The sequence below is a fragment of the Neomonachus schauinslandi genome, chromosome 2 (genome assembly GCF_002201575.2).
Source record: "Neomonachus schauinslandi chromosome 2, ASM220157v2, whole genome shotgun sequence".
NCBI lineage: Eukaryota > Metazoa > Chordata > Mammalia > Carnivora > Phocidae > Neomonachus > Neomonachus schauinslandi.
The window spans coordinates 134,041,557-134,068,903 of record NC_058404.1 but is presented as its reverse complement, the minus strand read 5'-3'; the positions used below and the strand labels follow the sequence as shown (position 1 = coordinate 134,068,903).

General features: G+C 37.5%; 1 protein-coding gene across 3 annotated transcripts in view; it reads right to left on the bottom strand.

Moving 5' to 3' along the window:
• Positions 1–27,347, bottom strand: part of MAPK10 (mitogen-activated protein kinase 10) — a 324,165-nt gene that overhangs the window by 112,343 nt on the left and 184,475 nt on the right. The window lies entirely within an intron of this gene.

The following is a 27,347-nucleotide window of genomic DNA, read 5'->3' as shown; positions in this document are numbered from 1 at the left end:
AAAAAAGAAAAGAAAAAATATTGCTAGTTCCTTTAGATTTGAGGGGAAATCCATTTTTTTCATAATTTTTTTGGTCAGAATTAAAGAGGGTAACATACAGGAATTAACTATCTACTATACACCCAAAGATATTGCTGGACACTTTTTATGCTCCTGTATTAACATTGAAAACAAGGCTCAGAGATTGTAAGTAACCTCTCTAAGGTCACTCAGCTAGTTTATATGCTGATGGCATTGTGCCAACCCAGTCAGATTTTTAAATCGAGGTTTCTTTATTGTTTGGTCTTTAATCTATAAGCTGTGACTCAAAAAGAAGGGAACTTCAGGTGGATGATAAGATTAACTCAGATAATAATGCTAAAGAAATACATGAACTTGAAGGGAGTAATTTTTAAGTTAAGCACCAAAAGTCTACAGAAAATGCAAAGTAAACATGTGATGAATATAACCAGCCCACAAATGTAGATTTTTGCCTACAGAATATTAAAATAACTAAAATTTTAATATTAGATTTCACACAAACACATATATACACACACACACGTGTGTGTGTAGCAGATATACATACATCCTGCTTTTCTAAAAAAATCTGAAGATTTGACAACAGTCTCCAGAGTTTCCTTCTAGCAATAACCAGAGCTACCCACTGTAGGCAAATTATTAAGGAGCAATGTTTATTTAGGACTCAGTCTCTCCACAGGTAAAAAACAAATAAAAGGTTAAGAAAGAATGTGTATTAAGGTTTCACCATCTATGTTCTATATACCCAGGTATCTTCATGCATCAGTAACTGTTAGAGGAGAGACAGGTCAAACTAGTCCCCCGGAGTCTTGGTAATGATGAACTATGAGATCCAGAGCATCTAACTTATCCCAGAGTCCAGTCTCCCCACATTTGGAGAAACTGGGAGATTTCTGGCCGTGTAGACTCTCAGATACACTCAGGATGAAGTCCATCTCTCAAGGCCCATGTGGCAACTCTCAAGCAGGGCTTTCAGTGAGGAACAACAATTGTGAAGGTTACACATCTGTCTCTACCAGACCACTACCAAGTTCTACAAACAGTAAAAACAGAAACAAATTTCTTAAAGAAAGCTGGCATTTTTTGTCCTGGCAGAATACTGTTTTGCGTATACAGCAATACTAAAAAAAGACTTTCAAACTCAAAACAGCATTTTAATGAACACATTATAGCTAGAGGAAATTTGAAAGCAGTTCATGGTCCTGAAAACTTTATTTTTCAAATGTCAAATATTCTTATTTTTCATACCTCTCAATGAGTAAATTATAATACAGTGTGTTTTTTAAAGCAGTGCTTTGGAAAACTCATGATCATTGGAGTTAGGCGATAGGAGTTCAAAAATCTCATCTTTGCCAATTTCAAATTATGTAATCTTGGTGGTTTTGGGGGAGGAGCTTGAAATTTGACCTCTTTAATCCTTAATTCTCTCATTTATAAAACACAGATAGTAATAATTTTTCCAGACTATTGGGATGATTAAATGAGACTAGGTACATACAGCATCTAGCAGAGTAGCACTTCATAGGCATTCCATAATTGGTAGCTTTGGTTATGGGTGTCTACATCATATAAAATAATGTCTTAATATATGCTGCGTGCTGTCCTATCAATACAAGACAGTGGCTCTGAAACTTGAGTGAGCACCTGAATCACCTGGAGGGCTTGCTAAAACATGCATTGCTGAGCTTGGGCCCCAGAGTTTCTGAGTTTCTGGGTCTGAGGTGAGAGGCATGAATTTGCATTTCAATCGAGTTCCCAGGAAAGTCTAATGCTGTTGCTGCAGCCAAGGAACCAAGCTTTGAGAACTACTAAGGAAGAAGACTATGCACTTAATTTAAAGGCAGCTGATCTGATTATGTACCTTGGATCTATCTGTTATAGGGCACCTAAAAATTCAGAATTAATGTAATACTAAAAAGAACAATGAACTGAAAGTCAAAGTAATATGAATAACTTATATGACAACTGGCAAACTGGACCCCAGTTTTCTATCTGTAAAATAGGCAATAAGATGACATTTGTATTCTTTTTTATAATACTTTTAAGTATATGATTGTCCTCAAGTATCTTGGGTAACTATAAAACAGAAGATGAGAGAAACACAAACAACAACTTTTATCCTGAAAACATTCAGAGCTAAGATTAAACGCTCTACGCTGGTTCTCTTTCTGTCCCCATTAGCGTGATTCCCAAAGTTGAACAAAAGTAAAATAAAGGGGAAAAAAGAACGTAAGTCAGAGCCACTACTATAACATATGGCATTCATTTGTTCATTATTCATTCAATGAAGATTTTTTTTCAGTACCACTTGTGTTCTAGACAGTGTGAAAGATTTTGGGAAAACAGGCTGAAAGAGACAGGACGATTGCATCAGACTAGCAGGACACTAATCCATCTATTTATCATATAACTTATGTTACCTTGCAGCATTTCCTGAGATCAATTGGCCCTAATCCATATAATGCAGCTGGCTGGGACACAGCTAGGGATCAGAGGGATCAAGAACTAAAACCTACATTAAAGCAGGGCCCACAAGTTGAAGTCATATGAACAACAAAAGGGACTAGGTATCAGTTATCAGATCCAGAAACTGAAAATTTACTATTTCAGGGACTTAAGTTTTCACAAAATCCATCCTCTTCCTCCTCATTGTTATAAGAACCTCCCTAGTAGATAGGCATATGGCATTCAGCAGAAAATACATTTCCCAGCTTCCCTTGCAGCCAGATGTAACCCTGTGATTAAGTTCAAGATGATGGATGAAAGCAGAAGTGAAATATTCAACTCTGGGTCATATCCTTATAGATAGGTTACTTGCTTCCCACTTACCATTTATCTCTTCCCACAAATTGGAATGTGACCCCAGTGACTTTGGCATGTAGGCAAGAATAACATTGTCAAGATGCCTGTATTTCTGAATTGCCTTGTGAAGCAAAATTGCCTTATCCTCTGGAATTATGCAGCAGCTTAGACTTTTATGGGAGAGAGAAGTGTGTAAGCCACTGTACTTTGTATATCTTTATTAGGGATATATCTTATTTAACACAGATATCAATAACTGGATCCTATTTACTGAAAAAATTTGGGAAGAGAGGGAGAACCATATCAACTTTTGCTCCTGACAGTAGCTTCAGCATCTAGACGGTGCCTAGAACATACTAGGTGCTAAATAAATAAGTAAATTCAATGGAATAGAATGAAGTCAGTGTGGGTTCTGACTTCAAGGCAAATCATTACACTATGAAGAAACAGACATTCATATTTTTAAAATTCTTATATTGGCAAAAGTTTAAGTTCTTCTGACATGCATTTTGATAACCAAGGAAAATAGTTATCAGGTGCTAAGCTTGTTAGAGAATAGGATGAAAATAACATTGAATCTCAACTGTATTGTTTGTGCTATTATTGTGTTCCAGTTTTAAGTTGGTAATAAATATTTTTGAGCACATACAATAGGAGTTAGCAAGGTTTCTGTGAAGAGGTCTCTTTTACTGGTCTCTTTCCTGTTAGTGTGTTTAAAAGAGTTATTTTGATTTATGCACACAGAACAAGTATGTATATATAGTCATACCACATGTACTTATAAACTGATTTAATTAAAATATTAAAAGATCTTGCATTCTAGTTAAATGAGAGTTGTTAAAAACAAAATGTTTTTATGACACAACCACTATTTTTAAATTATTTTTAAATAGCCATTTTATAAGATTATTTGATTCCAGAAATGCTATTACTTTATAAGGATGGAATTTTATATTATTCATGTAAATAATGGTACACACCTCACAGAGGTATTTTAATGTTTCTGCATCATAAGGACTTTCTGAGCAAAGAAAACTGGAACCTGGCTAAAGAACAAATCTTGGGGGCACCTGGGTGGCTCAGTTGGTTAAGCGTCTGCCTTTGGCTCAGGTCATGATCCCAGGGTTCTGGGAAAGAGCCCCAGTTGGGCTCTCTGATCAGTGGGGAGCCTGCTTCTCCCTCTCCCTCTGCCGCTCCCCCCGCAATGCTCTCTCTCTCTCTCTCTCAAATAAATAAATAAAATCTTTAAAAAAAAATAAAAAAGAAAGAACAAATCTTGGAATTAAAGAGTGAATAAATAGAGACTTCCAGAGAGAAATGTGTTTATTTCAAAGCAGGGGAAACCCAGAATCATTTGTTTACCTTCCAAAGGATTGTAAAAGAGGGATCTTTCCTTTCTCTTCTCAGAGAAGATCTGTTCATACTGGGGATATTTGATGTCTCTCTCTCCCAATCTCTCAGAAGGAGAAGTTGGCAGCTGTGTAGCAGTTCCTATAAAAACTCTGAGATTCATAGCATTGTGGTCTGAAAATATGCAGGGAATGATCCCAATCTTTTGGTACTGGTTGAGACCTGATTTGTGACTTAGGATGTGATCTATTCTGGAGAATGTTCCATGGGTACTAGAGAAGAATGTGTATTCTGTTGCTTTGGGATGGAATGTTCTGAATATATCTGTGAAGTCCATTTGGCCCAGTGTGTCATATAAAGTCTTTATTTCCTTGTTGATCTTTTGCTTAGATGATCTGTCCATTTCAGTGAGGGGGGGTGTGTTAAAGTCCCCTACTATTATTGTATTGTTGTTGATGTTCTTTGTTTTTGTTATTAATTGGCTTATATAATTGGCTGGGCCCATGTTAGGGGCATAGATATTTACAATTGTTAAATCTTCTTGTTGCAATGACATGGATGGAACTGGAGGGTATTATGCTGAGCGAAGTAAGTCAATCAGAGAAAGACATGTATCATATGATCTCACGGATATGAGGAATTCTTAATCTCAGGAAACAAACTGAGGGTTGCTGGAGTGGTGGGGGGTGGGAGGGATGGGGTGGCTGGGTGATAGACATTGGGGAGGGTATTGCTATGGTGAGCGCTGTGAATTGTGTAAGACTGTTGAATCACAGACCTGTACTTCTGAAACAAATAATACATTATATGTTAAAAAAAAAAAAAAAGAAGAAGATAGTAGGAAGGGAAAAATGAAGGGGGGGAAATCAGAGGGGGAGATGAACCATGAGACACTATGGACTCTGAGAAACAAACTGAGGGTTCTAGAGGGGAGGGGGGTGGGGGGGATGGGTTAGCCTGGTGATGGGTATTAAAGAGGGTACGTATTGAATGGAGCACTGGGTGTTATACACAAACAATGAATCATGCAACACTATATCAAAAACTAATGATGTAATGTATGGTGATTAACATAACACAGTTTAAAAAAAAAACCTCTGAGATTCAAAATTTCTTCTTGGTAGTACAAAAACCCCCTTGCATATACATATAACATCTGGTCTTGATAACATAGCCCTAAAAGGGGAGAAAGGTCTTGGGTAACTGATGCAGTTACTGCTGTAACAATATTCTGTCTCTAATCTAGAAATATCATGTTTGCTTTTGGGACAAAAGAAATGAAAATAGATATTAAAAACTAACAATGAGCTATAAAAGACACAAAGACCTATGAACACCATTAGGTAAGGTGTATGTTATGGACATGGTAGCTGAGTCTACATTTCTATTCCCTACCCATTACCATATTGACCAAAAGAAAAGTTATCAATAAGGCACTTAGACCAATGAGTTTCATCCTCCTCAAAGTACAAAGACATAGAAGTGTCAATTTTGCAAGAAGTGCTCAGTGACTAATGCTCTTCTCTAACATTTGTCCTACTTTTTCCTTTCAATTGTCTTTTCATATGTAGCTGCATAGTCGAAAGACTTCTTTGTCCATTCAAATTTCTACCTCTATTTGAGAGTAAAGCAACATTAGTGAAGAAATGTTACACAATATATCGAACACAGTTCGTTATAAACAAAAGAAAAAAGAGATTTTCTCAATTTTGCTCTCTCAGGGAGAATTATTGCCTCTTTTCAAAGCTAATCCCATTAGGATCTTCCTGCTTTCTCAGAAATTGTTCTCTAACAAATATGCTTTCCCTTTCTGGTATCTTCAGTCTCTCTGTCTCTCTCTGTTTTTCTCTGGGTGTCTGTCAACTGCCTGCTCTGTGTCCTTGTGTATTTCCAACTCCTCTCTTCCTCTCTTTTTGTGTATCTGTCATCTGTTTCTTGCTATTTCTCTGTGTTTCTGTATCTCTGTCACCATCCTCTTTCTTACTCTCTCTCCACACACCCACCTCCAGCATTCAGCATTTCCTCTCTGATGAGGTACACAGGCTTTCCTGTCTTTTGAAAACATATCCTCTCCTGTACCCATGAGATTGCAATCACTTAACACCCAAGAGCTCTCCTTTGAAAGCCAACTTGACAGAAAAGGAGTCTGCACAATAATTGAAAAAGTGAAATTGAAAAACTCAGAGGCAAACCTTAAAGAAAAGAGTATCAAAGTGAAGTAGTAAGTACCAAATCAAGTAAGACAGAGACCAAAGAGGCTTTGATAGCTTTGGCATTTGGTTACTGGTAACAACGAGGGCCATTCCCATGGTGGTGTACACAGACGTGGACTCCAGTGATTTGGGAGTGACCAAGAGATGAAGAGTTTACAGCAATAAATATCTATTAACTGCCTACTCTGTGTCAGGAGCTGTGCTAACCTTTAGAAATACAATTGGGAGCAAGTCTGATGGTCCCTGCCTATAAGGAGTATGTATCTAGTAGGAAATAAGAAAATGTAAAGCTAGTGTGATGATGATTTGACAAAGAAAGTACCAGGCAATGTAGAAACATGTCAGAGCAGCACTGACCCTGGATTCAGGGGAATGATGAACATGTAGCAAGGGCAAAGACTCCAAATCCTATTCTCCTCCTCATCTTGACCACACAGCTAGATGACATTTCAAGCCTTCTATACAGTTAGAAGTGGCCATATAACTGAGTTCTAGCCAGTGAAATGTGAGCAGAAGGGAAGCACACCACTTCCAAGACTGCCTAATAAAGGTTCTCCATGCTTTTAAAGCCATCTGCTATTTGGAGAACTTGAAAGCCACAAGTGAATGTGGCAGAGACTTCATCAGCCTGGCTCCTCACATCACTGAATGGAGAGGCACCTTCCCATTATCCAGTTATTTACCTCTCCCCCACGTGACAAAAAAAGAAATAAACTTCTACTGTATTTGAACCTCTATTGGATTTTTTGGTCAATTTATTATACCCACCAGAATTATCCTAATGTATACGAATTGAAGGATGTGAAGGAGTTAGCCCGAGAAAAGCAATGGCATTTATATGTTTATATGTCCACCTCTCGACGACATAGGTGGCAGGATTTTTGACCCTGTCTATCCCGTTTTATATCCTTATGACATAGCACATTGCCTAATGTGAATCAGTCACTCAATAAATATTCATTGAATGAAAATGAATTAATGAGCTACCTCAGGGATGAGATTACATTTTTTGTTTTTCTTTATTTTTTTCTTTATTTCAGGTTTATAAACAATGAATCTAGACAACTACCATATTTTACATTTTCTTCACTTTATTAAGTCTAGTCATTTTCCCCTTATTCCAGTAATGTTCCTCACATGTACCGTGCTGATAAATATATTCTAAACATTGACTTTAGCTGTATCAATGGCATTCATGTCTGATTTTCCAACCTTATAACCCTAATGCATTCTGTATGGATGCCATAAATATTAATTTATAGTGACTATGTTATCTCTCACATGTAGACACAAAAGTATGGAAGAATATTTTTAGTGACTTTGCTTCAAGTCCTTGAATTGTACTTTTTAACAGTTCTTTTAGAACTTGCCATTTGTCCATGGTATTCAGTATTATCAGATCAAATACAAATTGGTACAGCATTTAATAAATAATTTGAAAAATCAATTGTGGTATTATTAGCTCACTCTTTAGATTAGCTAAAGGCATAATTATTAGAGAAAGTAAAATTATTCTAATTATTGCATTAAGAGTTGCATTTGTATCTATTTCATAGAGCTGATGCTAGTCTCTATTTTAAGTATTTGGATTATTTCTGTATTATTTCCAAAATTAGGGGGACATATTATTTATTTAATACACAGTAGACAGACAGATGGACATACAGACATAGTTATACACATTATAGTATTGATGGATTTAATATGCAACATTCAACACTTAAGGTGTTTCTGTTATGTGCCAGGCATTTTTGAAGTCTTGAGACAATAAGGATGAATTATCCAGGATTTCTGTCCCCAGGAGATTCATGATCTAACAACAGACTCAGACTTAAATAGCAATAAAAATACAAATAGTTCCAAAAGAGAGGGGGGAAAAGCATGTTATGTCAATCTGCATTGACAGAGTAATTACTTTTGCTAAGCAGTAGGAAAGGTGAGTTAAGGTTTCACAAATTTGGTAACCTTATACCTGAAAATTGAAATAAGTAGCAATTTCCCACGTAGAATGACAGACAGGTCAAGACCATCTCAGGTCGGGGGAAATAGCTTCACATATATATCAGAAGCAAAAATGCAGCCAGCACATTTCGGAACATTGACTAGTATGCCATTCTAAAATATTTGAATTTTATTCTGTAAACAACTTTATTCTGTAAACAATGTTCTAGATTCATTCCATTGTTCCCAAATTTCCCCCACTTTGATCCAGTTCTTTACTGGTCCTTGAAATCTGCTTCCATCTCTCACTTAGAATCTCCCTCTCAATAGGATTTGGAATTAGTACCTGCCTCTCTAGCTCATTCTGCTCAGGCTCTTGATTCCAATCTTGCCTTCAGGAGATTTGGATTAGATTATTTCACTGTCTTTCTGCACATTAAACTATAAAAAATAGTTCTCCCTTAAAAACTGGCCACGATCCAGGTCAGGTAACACTAAAGAAAGCTAACATGTATTGACTTTAATAAAGCCGGGCATTGTATTAACTCATTTAGAATTAACAACTCTGTACATACATATTTCTACCAGCCCTGTCTTCAGGTGAAATTACTGAGGTCACACACTGGTAAGACTGAGCCAGGATCCCAGCCAGGGATAGAATCAAATAGTTTCAGAGTCTGCATTCTTAACCACTACGTTATGGTGCACTTTATGTGCCAGCCAGTTCATCCAGTTCCAAACAAAGGGCAGATTTTGAAAATTCCCAGCTTGAAAATCAAGAGAAGACAGATTCAAGAAGAATTTGATGTTACTTAACATTTCCAAACTTACACAGAAGTAAAAAATAGGAGATGAAAAGAAGCCAGTGGATTAATCATTTAGGGGGTCATGGTAGCCTTTTCCATAGCATCTTACTCCACCCAAAGAGTTATGCTGATAGAATTGGGGCACTGTCTATGAAGTGAGAATTTCTCACTTCATTCTTCAATAGTATGAAGAGGCACTAAATTCAGACTACCGTATTCAGAATTTTGATGATGAGGGAGACTCAGAGAGGTAGTTTGAGGGGCAGGAACATTCTAAATAACTTTTCTTTTTCCATGAGAATTCGGTGGGAGGTCTTCTGTAAGAATGGGAGGAGAAGGTACTGGAAGACAAGAGGCAGGTGATGCAAGATTGAGAGAAACTCATAGGTCCCAGAGGGAGGGGATGGACTTGAGAACACAGGCGGGTGGCCAGCCCTCTCCAGGAGCTCCTCGTGGAGAAGCAGAGAAGACTGTAGAAGACAGAGTTAGGAGGTGGAAGGGGAAATTGGGAGCTCACAGGCCTGAGGACATCTGTTTCCTCCAGGAAATAGGAGGTAAAGCCTTCTGCAAAAAATGGGGCGGGTGAAGTGGAGCTGGGAGCTGGCAATGACGGTTGTAAAAAGACTGTAACAGCCACCATGGGAAATGAGATAGGGAGCTGATGAGACACATAAGTAAAAGGACTGCTAAGCAGCAACAAGGGCCCAGCTGAGGATGAAGCCCATAAACTTATAATGGAGGAAATCAGCGTGATTATGCGATTTCACAAGCTGAGCTCTGCCTTCCGGCAGCACAGAAAACAAGCCGGTTGGGCTGATCTGAATGGGGGTTTAGAAAACAGGGAGCTGCAGAGGACAAAGAGGGAAGAACACAGAGAGCATCTGAGACTGTCGTTGAAAATAATTTTCACGGTTCCAGCCTAAAGAGGAAAAAGGTAATTGAGCAGGAGAATGACAGGCTCAGAAAACAGGGAGGCCCCGAAAGACTCCTGCCCATAAGGAGATGCAGGGAGCAAAAGGAGGTGGAAAAAGGGACCATGTTAAGGTGACAACAATTTGGCTTATAATTTTCCTCTGCTCCCCGATTCTTTCCATTTTCTTAGGCACCTTAAACTTCCGTGCCAGTGAATTAGTTAATGTTCCAAGTTTGTTAGATTTTTGCAATACTAGTTATTCTCCAACTTACATTTTTGCTAGTTCATTTGAGTTTCTCTCATTGGTCACCTGGAAATCTAAAATTCATTCATTCTGGATCAGCCACTAGCCCTGTGATTGGTGTGTGACTAGGAAAAGGCAGCTCCCCTGGGTAAAGGGGTCTCCCAGGCACATTGCAGGACGGCGAGGGCAAGCTGGAGGGCAACCACCACATCCTTCATCCACGTGCCCTTGTGCAGAGCACATATTCCCCAACCATATTTTCCAATCCTAGGTGAACTCAAAGAAAAATTTTAAATACTTTTGGCATTGTATCTCCCTGGTTTGGAAGTAAAATCGTGATTTTTATGAATGGACATATTAAAATCTTCTGTGGAAAATATTTTAATGACAAAAAATAAAGGTAAATATAGATGAAGAAGAGCATACCTAAGAGAACTTTAAAGTAGGTGTCTTTAAATAAAAGAAACCCCACGTGAAATGAAGTGGCTAAATTCCCTCTCTGATAGTGATTTAGACTCCCCCATCACACAGAGAAGCTTAAAATGCAATGGTTCAATGCTGGATTCATAACTTTGGACATGTAAAGAGAAACTCACTTGACAAGGTCAAATATTTTAAATAAATTTATCAAATCCGGGAGTAGAGAGCGGAACAGGAAATGATAGGGCTGTCACTCAAATTTCTAAACTAAAAGATGTCTTCCTTTGTCCTCAGCTCCCGCATTCAAATCCGTGATTAGCAAGACAACTCACTCTATAAACAGAATGTGATGCTGTAATGGGCCAGAAGCATGACTGTGGAGAGAGGGGCCAAGTGCCTTCCTTCTGAGCTTTATAAAAAGTTCCTCTAAGCCTTAGTATTTTTAGTTACAATATTTATAACACCTACCTGCTCTTCTTTTGGCTTTTTGTTTGCTTGTTTGTTTGTTTGTTTTTAGCCACCTTTCCTACAGACAGAATAGAGCGGTAAATGAGAATGATTTCTGGAATCTGAGGAAAAGCAATTGCCATCTGTTATTTTAGCATAATTTAACTGAAGACTTTGCTTCATTTCTGTAAGGAATGTTGGCTCTTCAAGATGCATTGGATAGTGCAGGATTAAGCCTTTAGGTATTTATATTTAAATTATAGTTTCTTTTTAAAAAGATAACCATGGATGCACTTTAATGCTAGCAATTAACCAGGATTTACGCATCTGGAAAAATAGCACACAGACCATAAACCAATTTTATTTTTGCAATGAAAATATCTATTGAAGCCCTAGAAGACAGGTGCTTAAGAGAAATAAGAATCAGTGTCACTTAGCCATTTAATCTTTGGGATTAAAGTAGAAACTGAAAAAAAATGTGTTTGCTAATTACTTCTCCTGATAAGGACATTAGCATTTTTATTAATACATGATTTACAGAGAGGACTCAATCATCTCTAAGTAAATAATTGTCTATGGAAATTTAAATGACTATCTTTCCCCTCTGCCAAGAAAAATGCTTCTGGGCTACAAACTCTTGCTGTCAGTTTTTACTACACAGATATATATTAATTACAAATTTACTGAAAAATGACAAGATTCAGAATAAATGTCCATAATACATTCTAAAAATCAAATACAATTTTTAAGATTTTAAACTACCAAATCCTTCAGTTTCAATTATCACACTGGCAACTATATATTTACAAATATGAACACATACATACTTAATGGTTATTACACAGAAATATGGATTATATATAATATTTTTTTCCTGTAAGCATTCTGCCATTAAACTTCTACCCATAGTTTCTCAAAGTACCACATTTTCTCTATGAAGGAAAAAACGTGATATTCATAAATATTAATCATCAATCAAGAAATACAGGAAGTATAGGGGCGCCTGGGTGGCTCAGTCGGTTAAGCATCTGCCTTCGGCTCAGGTCATGATCCTGGGGTCCTGGAATCGAGCCCCACGTCGGTTTCCTTGCTCTGTGGGGAGCCTGCTTCTCCCTCTCCTCCCCCCTTGTGCTCTCTCTCACTATCTCTGTCTCTCTCAAATAAATAAATAAAATCTAAAAAGAAAAGAAATACAGGAAGTATGTATTTGGGGATTGTGCCATGCAAAAAGGCCCAAGAGGCAAAATATGGGGGAAAAAATACAGTTTCTGTCCTATTGTACGGACCATGGCAACTTCACGCCTCTTACCAATATAAAGGCAATATTTGAAGCTCAATGTTCCTTATATCAAGAAGGTTGCAATTAAGGGTCTAAATTGTAAAAAACAGGGATACAAAATATGCTGATATTCCAGATGTGGATCAAAGCAATCATCTCCACTGGTCAGGGACTAACTGGAAATGTGTGATTAAAGCTGCATCATTTAGCATAATGGTTCTTTAGGAGCTCAAAAAATGTGCAGTAGGACTGTGAGTGATGTTTCCAGAAACCAAATAAAATCATCATTCGGGACCCACTGATCCAGTGTCTTTTGTGTTATTCAGGAAGTCTGATACTTTAAGAAATCCTCTGGATGATTTCACCCATTTCTTTTCATAACATCAACCTCATAACCACAAAACTCTATCCAAAGTCTGTGCTTAAAGATGGTTAGCTGGGTCTGTGCAGTCATGTTACAAATTTTAAAACTAATATTTAAAACTTGTATAAATATTGTAAATAATCTTGGTTAACTGAAGCTCAGAATGCAAGATAGGAACAAAAAGTTCAGATGTTTCTTTGCTAGACTCACTTATGGAGTACTAGTAAAGTCATTTTTTTAAATCCCATGTTCTGAACTATAATGTGAATATAATATGCACATTCTGATAATAATGCAGCTGGTATAATCAGCCATCTTCCTAAATTATGTAAATTGACCTTTTGCAATTTTCCACTGGTTGAAAAGAGTAACATTAAGACTACCTTTCTTGAATCTATTAAAAGTCATGACAATACCAGATTTAAGGCAATCTCTTGTATCTAATTTTATCTTTTTGAGTCCTGTGAGATAAATATTATCGCCATTTTACAGATGTGTAAACCAAGGTCCTAGAGATGAAGTTAAATACAATCATTGATGAAATACAATGGTAAATCCAATTATCTTGAAGTGTAAGTATATTTATAACTAAAAAGACTGAACATGATACTATAAGGTTTCTTAAAGTATCTGTAATTGAATCGATAATATTTAAATGTGCAAATATTTTACAGAATTCAAAGAATTTATTTAATTAATTTCCTTCCTAATCATAATTAGCAATAAACAGATGTTGAATATTTTTCCATCATGTACCCTAACATTGCCAAGTTTCAATCTCTTTTGTTCTGGTACTATTTACAAATATTCCCTAAACTTTGCCAGCCATTTTGAAAAAAAAAAAATTGTGCTATTAGTTCAAGGATGATTAAATCAGTGTGTGGATGGAATAGTTCCAATTTGTCACCAAGATGAGAAAAGCTGTTAAAAATGTTAGGGACACAATAGTGTCTTTTTCCTTAATAAAAATGAGCACATTAAAAAGAGAGGACCTACAATAAACCATTTTTAAGTACTTAGAGGCTATTATTATTTAAAGAAGTTTCCACGCACAGTGATTGCTTTACTAATATGACTTGATTTGGCATTATTACCAGTAATTTTTTCGAGCTTTTGAAAAACCAAATTTTTGTTTGTTTAGTGTTTGATTCTGTTGCTTCATTGTATCCAGTTCAGTTTTTGATGAGCGCTCTGACCTACTCACAGTAATTCTACCTACTAGTACTATGTAGAAGTAGAAAAGTCAAAGATTCAAATTGTGTTCCACAATTTTTTTTTAAAGATTTTATTTATTTATTCGAGAGAGAGCGAGAGAATGAGCAAGAGAACACAAGCAGGGAGAGCAGCAGAGGGAGACAGAGAAGCAGACTCCCTGCTAAGCAGGGAGCCTGATGCGGAACTCGATTCCAGGACCCTGGGATCATGACCTGAGCTGAAGGCAGACGCTTAACTGACTGAGTCACCCAGGCGCCCCAAATTGTGTTCCACAATATAAAAAAACAAAAATAAAACAAACAACAAAGAAAAAGCCTTTCCTTCTCTACCCCACTATCTAAGGCATGGGGAGCTCTGCAGTCAAAAACTCAGACTCCTTTGGGAGTGGTTTTGATTTGTCACATTATCAATACTCTACTCTGATGTATACGGGATCCCTTATTCCCCAAGTCTCTTATATGTTGGGTGGATGCTAAGTCACATCTATGTTTTTCATCTTCAAATCCTACTTGGGAATAAACAAGGTTTAAGTGCATGTGTATCTATACATGTGTGCCAAGCTAACATAGCTGCAGTATCAAATGCTGGGCCAAGGAAGGGCCCTCCAGATAAAATAAATGCTGTAACAAACTTCATTTCCTGAACCACAGTGTTACTTATGGAATTTTTTTTTTTTAAGATTTTATTTATCTATGTGAGAGAGAGAGCATGAGCCGGGGTGGGGGGGATGGGGGGGCGAGACGGAGAAGCAGACTTTCCGCTGAGCAGGGAGCCCAACATGGGGCTTGATCTAGGGCCCGGAGATCATGACCTGAGTGGAAGGCAGACACTTAACCATTTGAGCCACCTAGGTGCCCCACTTATGGAATGTTTTCATTCCCTGTCCATTAGTACAGGAATTTTAGACTTCCCTTTAGTCTATCTAACCCTTAACTTGACTAAGATGAAATGACACTGCCAGGAAGGCTCACTGTATTCACCAACATCCACTTATCAAAGGAAGGTGAGAAAACAGGAATACATGAACACCCAAGGTTCTGTTGAATATGTCTGACAACTTAAATCTTAGATCGTTTACCTGCATAGGATCTTATTGCTGTAGATCACTAACTGAAGGACATTCACCAGAAAGGATTTTTCAGATTTTTGTGGAAAGCAAAACTATATATACCTCTATGTATGAAATTATGTGTGTTTCTGTGTGTATGTGTGTATGCATATATATATAAATAGCATATATTCATTTAAGACAATTAATCCATTGGATTAATATGTATGTATTATATATACACATATATATTATAAATTATATATTGGTTATATATTCATTATGTATATAAATATATGGATATATATCCAATTTAAGATAAATTAATACACTGGGTTATTTCCAGTGCATCTTATCAATACAATTATTTCAACTGTAATTAAATGCTGTCCTCTAGCTCTAACTGGAATTCATAAAAGTTTAGTTAACATAGAATGTATCATCTTATTTCTACATATTTAATTTTCTAGGCACAGTTCTTATAATAAGCCACACAAAGTCTATGCTTTTGTCAGTATTAAGCTTTCATCTTTGATACAAATATCCTGTAAAAGATCACCTTGCAAAATTGGATTGGTACTGCTGATCAGTTGATTATAAGTAGATGACAAAGAGAACAAGTCCAAGAAGAGAAAGAATATGGTTTTAATTCCTATCATTTAAACTGTACAATCAACTCTTTTCAGTTAAAGAGCAGACCAACCTTGGCAAGTCTTCTCTGCTTAAGCTTGGTTTTGACTTTTGCCACCACTTTCATTGTCAGTTTGAATCATCTTTGGAGAAAGAAATAGAGAAAACAGAAATGTTGCTTGGCTTGGCAAGCAAAAGTAGGATGGAAGTGAGAGAAGACAGTGAACTCTCTGCTGTTGATTTGTTCTTATGTTCTTTTCTTGTTCTGGAGCGGGTAGTGGAAACAACCCTAATGAGATCCTCTTCTGATGATTGGAAAAATGTTCTGAAATATTTGCTCATCTAGCTCCCAACCACTGTTGTTAAAAAAAGTATCTTCTAGATTACAATGTTCCACCTAGGAAGGTACAGAGGACTTCTTTGTTCACATGGAAAAGCAAAATCATTGTTTCTTCTTTTTTTTTAATTTATTAAGGTATAGTTGACATACAATATTATGTTAGTTTCAAGTGTACAACATATTGATTTGACATTTGTGTACATTGCAAAGTGGTCATCACAATAAGTCCAGTTACCATCTGTCATATTACAAAGTTAATACAATATTATTGACTATATTCCCCATGCTGTATATTACATCCCCGTGACTTACTTATTTTATAACTGAAAGTCTGTACTTCTTAATCCTCCTTACCCATTTTGCCCATCCCCCAACCCTCCTTTCTTCTGGCAAACACCAGTCTGTTCTCTGTATCAATGAGTCCAGGTTTTGCTTTGTTTGTTTTGTTTTTTCAATTTCACATATAAGTGAAGTCATGAAACATTTGTCTATCTCTGTTTGAATTCAGTTTGCTAATATTTTGTTGAGGATTTTTCCATCTATGTTCATCAAGGATATTGGCCTGTAATTTTCTTTTTTTGTGGTGTCCTACTCTGGTTTGGGTATCAGGGTAATACCGTCCTCATAAAATGAATTTGAAAGGTTTCCCACCTCTTCAGTTTTTTGGTAGAGTTTTCTCTTTCATTTCTGACTTTATTTACTTAAGCCCTCTCTCTTTTTTTCTTGATAAATCTGGGTAAAAATTTGTCAATTTTGTTCATCTTTTCAAAGAACCAGTTCTTAGTTTCATTGATCTTTTCTATTATCTTCTTAGTCTATATTTCATTTATTTCCACTCTGATCTTTATTATCTCTGTCCTTCTATTAACTTGGGGCTACATTTGTTTTCCTTTTTCTAGTTCTTTTAGGTAAAAGTTAAATTCTTTATTTGAGATTTCTCTCATGTCTTTAGGTGGATACTATGAACTCTTCTCTTAGAATTGTTTTTGCTGCATCCTCTAGATTTTGGTATATCTTATTTCTGTTTTCTTTTGTCTCTAGGTATTTTTAATTTATTTTTTAATTTCTTCTACGACCCCACAGCTGTTCAGTAACATGTTGTTTTATCTCTTCATATTTGCAGTTTTTCCAGTTGTCTTCTTGTAATTGACTATTAGTTTCATACTATTGTGGTCAGAAAAGATGCTTGATATGATTTCACTCTTCTTGAACTTATTGGGGGTGAAACTTGTTTTATGATCTAATATGTCATCTATTCTCAAGAATGTTCCACATGCACTTGAGAAGGATATGTATCCATTGCTTTTGGGTGGAATGTTTTATAAATAGGTTAAGTCCATTTGGTCTAATATGTCATTTAAGGCCGATGTTTCCTTATTGATTTTCTGTCTGGATGATCCATCCATTGATATAAGTTGAGTGTTAAAATCCCCCACTATTATTGTATTGCTGTCAGTTTCTACCTTTAGGTCCATTAGTATTTGCTTTACATATTTAGTGCTCCAATATTGCATATATATTTATACCTATTTTATCTTCTTGTTGGATTGACCGCTTTATCATTATATAATGTCTTTCTTCATCTTTTATTACGGTCTGTTTTAAAGTCTATTTTGTCGATAAAAGTATAGCTATCCCAGCTTTCTTTTTGTTTCCATTTGCATGAAACATCATTTTCTATCCCTTCATTTTCAGTCTGTGTGCCTTACATCTGAAGTGAGTCTCTTATAGGCAGCATATAAATCTTTCTTTTTAAGATTTTATTTATTTATTTGACAGAGAGAAAGAGCACAAGCAGGTGGAGGGGGAGAAGTAGGCTCCCCCCTGAACAGAGAGCTCAACATAGGGCTTGATCCCAGGACAAACACTTAACTGACTGAGCCACCCAGGCGCCCCTAAGTGTGTCTTTTTTTAGATCCATTCCGCCACTCTGTCTTTTGATTGGAGAATTCAGTCCATTTACATTTGAAATAATTACTGATAGGTATGTGCTTATTGCCATTTTGTTTATTGTTTTCTGGCCATTTTTGCAGTTCTCTTTCTCTCTTTTCCCTGTGGCTTGATGAATTTCTTTAATGTTATGTTTAGATTCCTTTCTTATTTTCTTTTGTGTATTTACTTTAAGTTTTTGCTTTGTGGTTACCAGGAGGCTCACATATAACATCCTTTTTAAATAGCAGTCTATTTTTAAGTTGATAGCAACTTAAATTTGAACACATTCCAAAACCACACTTTTACTCCCCTGACAATTTGTTTTTGATGTCACATTTTACATCTTTTTATTGTGTATGTCTCTTAATTATTGTAGTTTTAGTTAATTTTACTAATTTGTCTTTTAACCTTCTGAAGTAGCTTTAGAAGTGATTAATCTACTACATTTCCTGTATTCTTACCATTTCCGGTGAGATTTTCACTTTCATATGTTTTCTTGTTATTAATTTTTGCCATCTTTTTTCAGCTTAAAGAGGTCCCTTTACTATTTCTTGTAAGACCAGTTTGGTAGTAGTGAACTCCTTTAGTTTTTGCTTTTCTAAAAAACTCTTTATCTCTCCTTCAAATCTGAATAATAATCTTGCCAGGTAGCATATTTTTGGTTAAAAGTTGTTTGGTTTTTTTTTTCTTTCAGCACTTTGGATATATTGTACCATTCTCTTCTGGCCTGAAAAGTTTCTGTTGAGAAATCTGCTGATTGCCTTATGGAGTTTCCCTTGAATGAAACAATTTGTTTTTCTCTTCATGCTTTTAAGATTCTCCCTTCACTTGTTGGCAATTTAATTATTATATTACTTGGTGTGGTGCTCTTTGGGTTCATTTTATTTGAAATTCTCTGGACTTCCTGGTCCTGGACGTCTGTTTCCCTCCCCAGGAAAAGGAAGTTTTTAGCCATTATTTCTTTAAATAAGTTTTCTGTCTCTTTCTCTCTCTCTTCTTCTGGACCCCTATAATGTGAATGTTATTCCGTTTGATATTGCCCCAGAGGTCCCTTAAATTATTTTCATTTATTTTTTTTTATTTTTGCCCTTCTATCTGGATGAGTCTATTGCTTTGTCTTCCAAGTTGCTGGTCCATATTTCAACTTCATCCAGTCTGCTATTGAACCCCACCTAGGATATTTTTCAGCTCAGTCATATTCTTCAGCTCTGTGATTTCTGTTTGGTACTTTCTTATGTTTTCTCTCTCTTTGTTAAAGTTCTCACTATGTTCATCCATTCTTTTCCTGAGTTCAGTGAGCATCTTTATGACCATTACTTTGAATTCTTTATCAGGTATATCCTATCTCTGTATCATTAGGTCTTTTTCTGAATTTTTATCTTGTTCTTTCATTTAGAACATATTTCTGTTGCCTCATTTTGTTTGACTCTCTGTGTTTCTATGTACTTGGCAAAACAGCTACCTCTTTCAGTCTTGATCCTTTTCATTCAACCTTGCGCTAGCTTTTGGTTGTCCCTTGAACCTTTGTGATTGTCTAAACTGCCTGATTTACTCTTGATATACCCCCATGTTTTCAGTCAGTGATCCAAGGGGAAGAATCTCATTTAGCACCTGATATCAGTCTGATTGGAAACCAAACCCTCAGGCAGCAGCTTTAGAGTGTGCAAATATATACAGTCCTGTGGGTCTGCAATTGTAATCCCTGTTAGCCTCCAGACTAGGAGATCTGGAGCTGTCCCCTGGGTGACAATTGCAATGGGGGCTCCAGAAGAGTATATGAGCTCCTTTCTGGGAAGTCATACTGAGCTATAGTAAGGTCAAGGGAGTGTGCAAGGATGGTGTCTCCCTGCTTAAGGAGGGATGTGTGGGAAACCAGAAACATGTCCTTCAGGCTGAAGCTCCAGGCTAAGTAAATAGGCCTTTTTCATAGGAAGACTGGAGTTGTGTTTCAGTCTGCTGTCTGTGTTCCTCTCTGTGGGCGGTGGCCTGCCAAGAGCTGTCTTTCTGGTTGTTACAGTCCCATGGAGCTCTAGAATTCCAGTCCTCTTGGCCACCAGGGTCAGGTGATCAAGGGATATCCCCTGTGTAGATTGCACATGCCCCCTGGCTCTAGCAAGGCAGCTGAAGAGTATAGTAGGGAGGGTATGCCTGCCTGCTTCAGAAAAACAGGAAGAAAATGTCTTGTTTACACATGCCCGCAGGCTTCAGTGATACAGCAAGAGAGAGCCTTGTCAGCGCACGCACTGTCTTTAGGCAAAATATGGAAGGATGCCATGACTGCTTGTTCTTGTGCGCCCCAGCCAGGGAACAGGGGAGAGTTGCAACTGCTTGTGCTCTCCAGTTTCAGCAAGTGCTCTAAGTTCTTACCCCAACCTGTTCCAGCCATGACGCCATGTCCAAGCCTACCTGCTTGTGCTAGCAGTTGGTGTGGAGAGTATAACAGTGGCATCTGTCAGTGCCTCTGACTCCAGGGAGAATCTCAGCTGCCCCCAACCCTCCAGCCAATCACCTCAAAGCAGCAAATGAATTTCCCTCACATATATTCTAGGTATTTTTCAAACAGCTGTTTATTCACTGGATCTTGGGGAGAGCAAGACCACACATGAGCCTTCCAAGATGTGAACCTCAGTTTCCTATGGCACTTTGGGATCCCCAGACATCAGCCTCATTGGTTTTCCAAACCAGACATTCTGGGGGTTCATCTTTCTGGTGCACATCCCATGGGCCAGGGTGCCCAGTGTGGGACACCAACCCTCTGCTCCTCTGGAGATGTGCCTATGTGGTGAGATCCCTCCTTATTGAGTGTTGCTGCACTGGGGGTGGGGTTTTGCAAGATCGTATCTGCCTCTCCTACCATTCTCGAGGTGGTCCTTTTATCCTTTACTGTAGAGAACAGTTCATCTAGTTTTCAGATCTTTTCCAGAGGAAAATGATCCTTATGTAGGTGTAGACTTGGAAGTCCATTGGAGGAAGTGAGTTCAGGGCCTTCCTACACTGCCATCTTGGACCCTGCTCAATCGTTGTATCTTTCTGTTACAATAGATAATCTTTATTTTTTTTTTCCTCAGAGGTAGGAATAAAATTTCCATTTATTCCAAAATATTTCCCATTAGATTTTATTTAATGATTCTCAATAATGACATTGTTGGTCCATCATCCATGGTGAATGAAAAAATAGCATAGTAGTGACTAATTCCTTTTGAAGATATTATAGTATCGCCTGTTTGTTCCCCCTGATAATAAGTAAGCAGTGAAGCAATCCAAAGAGAGGAAAGAAAGTATAAGAACCCAATAATAAATTTAAGGTAACTGAAACAGTAGAAATGAGACTCCATTTCAAACGTTAAGTACCAATATGCCAACATTTGCACTTGAAAAGCAAAATCCTTATTACACAAACACACAAAATTTTGTAGTGGCACATGCAAAAAAAAAAAATTGATGATAAACATCCCTTTTGTTTTATTCCTGTTCTAAAGAAAATAAAGCAAAATAAATGAATCATCTGTTTCAGATTGTCTGCCTCCCACACCCAAGGTCCCCAGATACTCCCAATTTCCAATTTTTCCCAGTCACTATACTCAGGATTGTATGGGACATTCAAAATACACAAATTTGAGTTTTCATGAACAGTGGAATGGTCTGTGGATTTTATTTTTTTTTAAAGATGATTTATTTATTTATTTGACAGAGAGAGACACAGCAAGAGAGGGAACACAAGCAGGGGGAGTGGGAGAGGGAGAAGCAGGCTTCCTGTGGAGCAGGAAGCCTGATGCGGGGCTCGATCCCAGGACCCTGTGATCACGACCTGAGCCGAAGGCAGACACTTATCGACTGAGCCACCCAGGTGCCCCGACTTTAGAAACATGTCTGAGAATGGATGTGTGTTTGATGCAGGAGAGGTGGATAAACTCACCAGTGACAAAAGGCAATAAAAAGGAAATTAAATTAAAGGCTGAAGATAGAGAGGTCGAATTCATACAAGAATAGATCTTCAAGAGAGATAGTATACTATTAGCCTAAGTCATGATAAATAAAGATATCTCAAAGCTAGGTTGAGAAAGAGGGACAAGGAAGGGACAACCATATTCATGTCCAGAAAGGAATGTGCTGGAATTGTGGTGTCTGTGCACATAGTAGAGTCATGAACTTGAAGATGAGGAAGAGGAATATGCCATCCTATTTCTGTCCTTTCATCTTTGTCTTTGCTAACTTTATTTCCCTCAGCTATAAACCAAAAGACTAATAATAATCCCAAAAACTCCAAGGCTAACATTTTGGAATTCAGGTGTCCTTACTGATAAATTGCTGATAAATTTGTTGTAAAACTGGATTAAAAATTTTACTCAAGGACATTTTATTTATTGAAGTCTATCTCAGTTAGTATACCAAAGATCTAAGATGATTTCTGCCCTGTACAAGAAGAAATAGAGACCCAAAATGTCCTAAAAACATATCACAAAATTTTTAGTAGATTTTCAGATGTTTCTGGTACAGTCTGTTAACTTCTTGAGAAAAATGCTGCTTTGGGTCTATTTTTCAATCATTAAAGATCTATTAGCTTCCTTTCGCTAGTGTCCTCATTTTCTGTGGCAGTTTTATTTAAAGGAAAATAAAACAATCCCAATGAGTATGAACTGAGAGATGTAGGAAAACTTTTGTATGTTCTACAATTTTCCCTTAAAGAAAGATAATGAGAAATTCCTCTGCTTTCTCCATTTCCCGTCTCTCCTCCTTCATAAAGTTTTTTTCTTTTTGTCTTATTTTCTATTACATTTTGAAAGTTGTTCATAAATACAATGATCTCCTAAATAGGGTTCCCACTCCCCACGTGGTATAAAAGACATATAGCAGAATGCAGAAAATATAAACATATATTGTAATGTAGAAAGGAAATTAAAATTACTAATATTTAATAAATTAATACTGGTCCATCCTAAACACACATTATCCCCCTTTAGCAACTAGTCTCATATTACCTAGGGTAAAAAATGTTTGAAAGGAAAAGGGAAGTTTCATAGTTTGAAGGGGATTGACAGAGGTACCCTAAATTCTTTCCTCTGAAAACATTATAGTTCATTTTGCTGCTCTAGGAGATTTGTAGCATTTATCTGCAGTAGAATCTTTATTATACCATCTGTATTAGTATTGCTGCCACAACAAACCTCCACAAACTTAACTACTTAAAAACACAAATTTATTATCTGACAGTTCTGCAGGTCCGAAGTCCTTACATGGGCCTCACCAGGCTAAAGTCAAAATTTTAGCAGACTCGCTCCTTTCTAGAGGTGCTAGAAAAGAATCTGTTTTCATGCTCATTTGGGTTTCTTGGGAGATTCCAATTCCTTGTGGCTTCATGACTCTAATGCAGCCTCTATATTCTTGTTGATGGGCAGCTGATAGCCATTCCACCTTCTGGAAGCTAGCCCATTCCTTGACTCATGACCCTCTTCCTCTATCTTCAAAGCTAGCAACAATAAAGCAAGTCTTTCTCATGTTTTAAATCTCTTATCTCTTCTTTCCCATTGCATCTTTCTGACCCACTCTTCTGCCTTTCATGCGATTAGATTGATCTCTCCTGGATATCTCAGGATAAACTCCCCATTTTAAGGCCCTTAACCTTAATCACATCCACAGAGTCCCTCTTGCCACATAAAATAATACAGTCAAGGACTCTGGAGGGTTAGAGTCTAGACATCTTTGGGGGACCATTGTTCTGCCTACCATGCCATGAAATTATTTTGTGCCACAAAGAGGTTCACCTCATACCTGCACCATAACTAATAAATAAAGAAAAACCAAAAATAAGAATTTCTTTACCTGTTTAAATATCTTTGAAATGAAATGTTTGGTCCATTGTTAAAAATATTAAACTGTTCCATTTTTTAGTAGCAAAAGCAACTACTGATTGACATTAGATAATTATTAAGTAAATTTCAATAAAGGCTTTGGTATATTTGATAAATCAGGTTTAAAAGCTAGTATATTATTTAGAAGGGCACCAACCATGCATTGCTGCCATTTGCATTGACTAAGCATTGAGAGTGAACTTAAAACCAGTTATCAAGGGGAAGGAGCAAGATGGTGGAGGAGTAGGAGACCTAAATTTTGTCTGGTCCCAGGAATGCATCTAGATAGGGATCAAACCATTCTGAACAACTACGAACTCAACAGGAGATCGAAGAAAAAAATAGCAGCAACTCTGAACAGAAAAGCGACCACTTTCTGGAAGGTAGGACGTGCGGAGAAGTGAATCAGAGGTGATATTCAGGAGGATAGACAGCGGGGGAGGGGGCCTCCGTTGACCACTTCTGGCAAGTGATAGAGCCACGGAGCACAAAATCTGAACTTTTAGAAGTCGGCTCCACTGAGGGACATCACTCCAGTGGCTAAGTGGGAGGTGGAACCCTCGCTGGGACAGTGTGGTCTCAGGACCCTCGGGGTCACAGAAAGACCAGGGGTGCCTGAGTGTGGCAGAGCTCCCAGGTATCGGAGCAGAGAAGCTGGCTGCAGAGACAGAGCCAAGGAGTGGGCTCTGAGCTTGGGGTTGCCATAAACCATGATCTGCAGCACAGTCGGACCACTGCTCTTCCAGCAGGGACCCAACAAGTGGCAGATCCGGGGAGAGTCCCTTCCTCCCCGGGGAGGGGCAGCACGGGACCGCACCACAGGGATCTGCTGGGTTTGGAGACTCCACACGGGGTCATATGCCAGAGACAGAAATGCTCAGTCACAGGCCGGGTGAGCACGGAGTGAAGCCAGAGACTGGGGAGACGGGAGTGACTGACTGCTTTTCTCTGGGGGATCACTGAGGAGTGGGGCTCCGAGTTCTCAGCTCCTCTGAGGTGGAGATTGGGAGGCTGCCATTTTCACTCTCGTCCTCCAAAGCTGTACAGAAAGCTTGCAGGGAACAAAAGCTCCCGAGAGCAAACGCATGCAGATTACTTAGCCCAGACTGGCAAGGGCAGGGCAATTCCACCTCCAGCAAAGACATTTGGGAACCACGGCAACAGGCCCCTCCCCCAGAAGATCAGCAAGAACAGCCAGCCAAGACCAAGTTCACCGATCAATGAGAATGGCAGAACTCCAGCACTAGGGGAATACTACACATAGAATTCATGGCTTTATGTCCACAATAGCCAAACTGTGGAAAGAACCAAGATGTCCATCAACAGATGAATGGATAAAGAAGACGTGGTATACATATACAATGGAATATTATGCAGCCATCAAAAAGAATGAAATCTTGCCATTTGCAATGACGTGGATGAAACTGGAGGGTATTATGCTGAGTGAAATCAGTCAGTCAGAGAAAGACATGTATCATATGACCTCACTGATATGAGGAATTCTTAATCTCAGGAAACAAACTGAGGGTTGCTGGAGTGGTGGGGGGTGGGAAGGATGGGGTGGCTGGGTGATAGACATTGGGGAGGGTGTGTGCTATGGTAAGCGCTGTGAATTGTGCAAGACTGTTGAATTACAGGTCTGCACCTCTGATGCAAATAATACATTATATGTTAAAAAAAAAAAAAAGAAGAAGAAGAAGATAGCAGGAGGGGAAGAATGAAGGGGAGGAAATCAGAGGGGGAGACGAACCATGAAAGACTATGGACTCTGAAAAACAAACTGAGGGTTCTAGAAGGGAGGGGGGAGGGAGGAAGGGTTAGCCTGGTGATGGGTATTAAAGAGGGCACATTCTGCATGGAGCACTGGGTGTTATATGCAAACAATGAATGAATCATGGAACACTACATCAAAAACTAATGATGTAATGTATGGTGATTAACATACATAAAAAAAAAATAAAAGAATTCATGGCTTTTTCCCCGATTCTTTAGTCTTTCAAAGTTAATTTTTTTAATTCTTTTTTTCTTTTCTTTTTTTTTTTGAATTTTTCTTTTTCCCTTTTTCAGCCAACATCTTATCAATCCATTTTTTAAAAATCTTTTTTATTTTTCTTTTTTAGAGTCATATTCTATCCCTTCATAGTAGTTACCCTTATTTTTGGTATATATATATATATATATATGTATATATATATATATATATACATATATATATATTTATATATATATATAAAAGTTGTTATCTCTTTAAAATTTTGAGATACAGTTTCCTCTAACAGACCAAAATATACCCTAAATCTCTAGTGTATGTCTTTGTTCTCGTCTACTGCCTGATCACATTCTCTCCATTTTTTTTTCTTAATTCCTCTTCTTTCTTTTTTCAACCAACTTCTTATCTTATCAATTCCTTTTCTAAAATATTTTATAATTTTCATCTTTACAATCATATTCCATCCCTTCATCATATTTACCCTTATTTTTATACATATATGTTTTTCTTTCTTTAAAATTTTGGGAGGCACTTTCTTCTAACAGACCAAAATACACCCAAAATCTAGTGTGTGGCACTGATCTATGCACCAACCTGATCATATTTGTTCATATTCTTTTTTTTTTAACCTTTTTCTTTTTTCTTTCTTTCTCTTTCCTTTCCCCTGGTTTCAGGTCTCTTCTGATTTGTTTAGTGTATATTTTTCTGTGGTCATTGTTACCCTGTTAGCATTTTGTTCTCTCATTCATCTGTTCTCCTCTGGACAAAATGACAAGATGGAAAAAATCACATCAAAAAAAGAATAGGAGCCAGTACTGACTGCCAGGGACCTAATCAATATGGACATTAGTAAGATGTTGGAACTAGAGTTCAGAATGATGATTTTAAAGATACTAGCTGGGCTTGAAAAAAGCATGGACGTTACTAGAGAAACCCTTTCTGGAGAAATAAAAGAACTAAAATCTAACCAAGTCGAAATCAAAAAGGCTATTAATGACATGCAATCAAAAATGGAGGCTCTAACTGCTAGGATAAATGAGGCAGAAGATAGAATTAGTGATATGCAGGACCAAATGATGGAAAATAAAGAAGCTGAGAAAAAGAGAAATAAACAACTACTGGATAACAAGGGCAGAATTCGAGAGATAAGTGATACCATGAGATGAAACAATATTAGAATAATTGGGATCCCAGAAGAAGAAGAAGAAAGAGAGAGAGGGGCAGAGGTATATTGGAGCAAATTATAGCAGAGAACTTCCCTAATTTGGGGAAGGAAACAGGCATCAAAACCCAGGAGGCACAGAGAACCCCCCTCAAAATCAATAAAAATAGGTCAACACCCTGACATCTAATAGTAAAACTTACGAGTCTCAGAGACAAAGAGAAAATCCTGAAAGCAGCTCGGGACAAGATATCTGTAACCTACAATGGTAGAAACATTAGATTGGCAACAGCCCTATCCACAGAGACCTGGCAGGCCAGAAAGGACTAGCGTATTATATTCAGAGCACTAAATGAGAAAAATATGCAGCCAAGAATACTA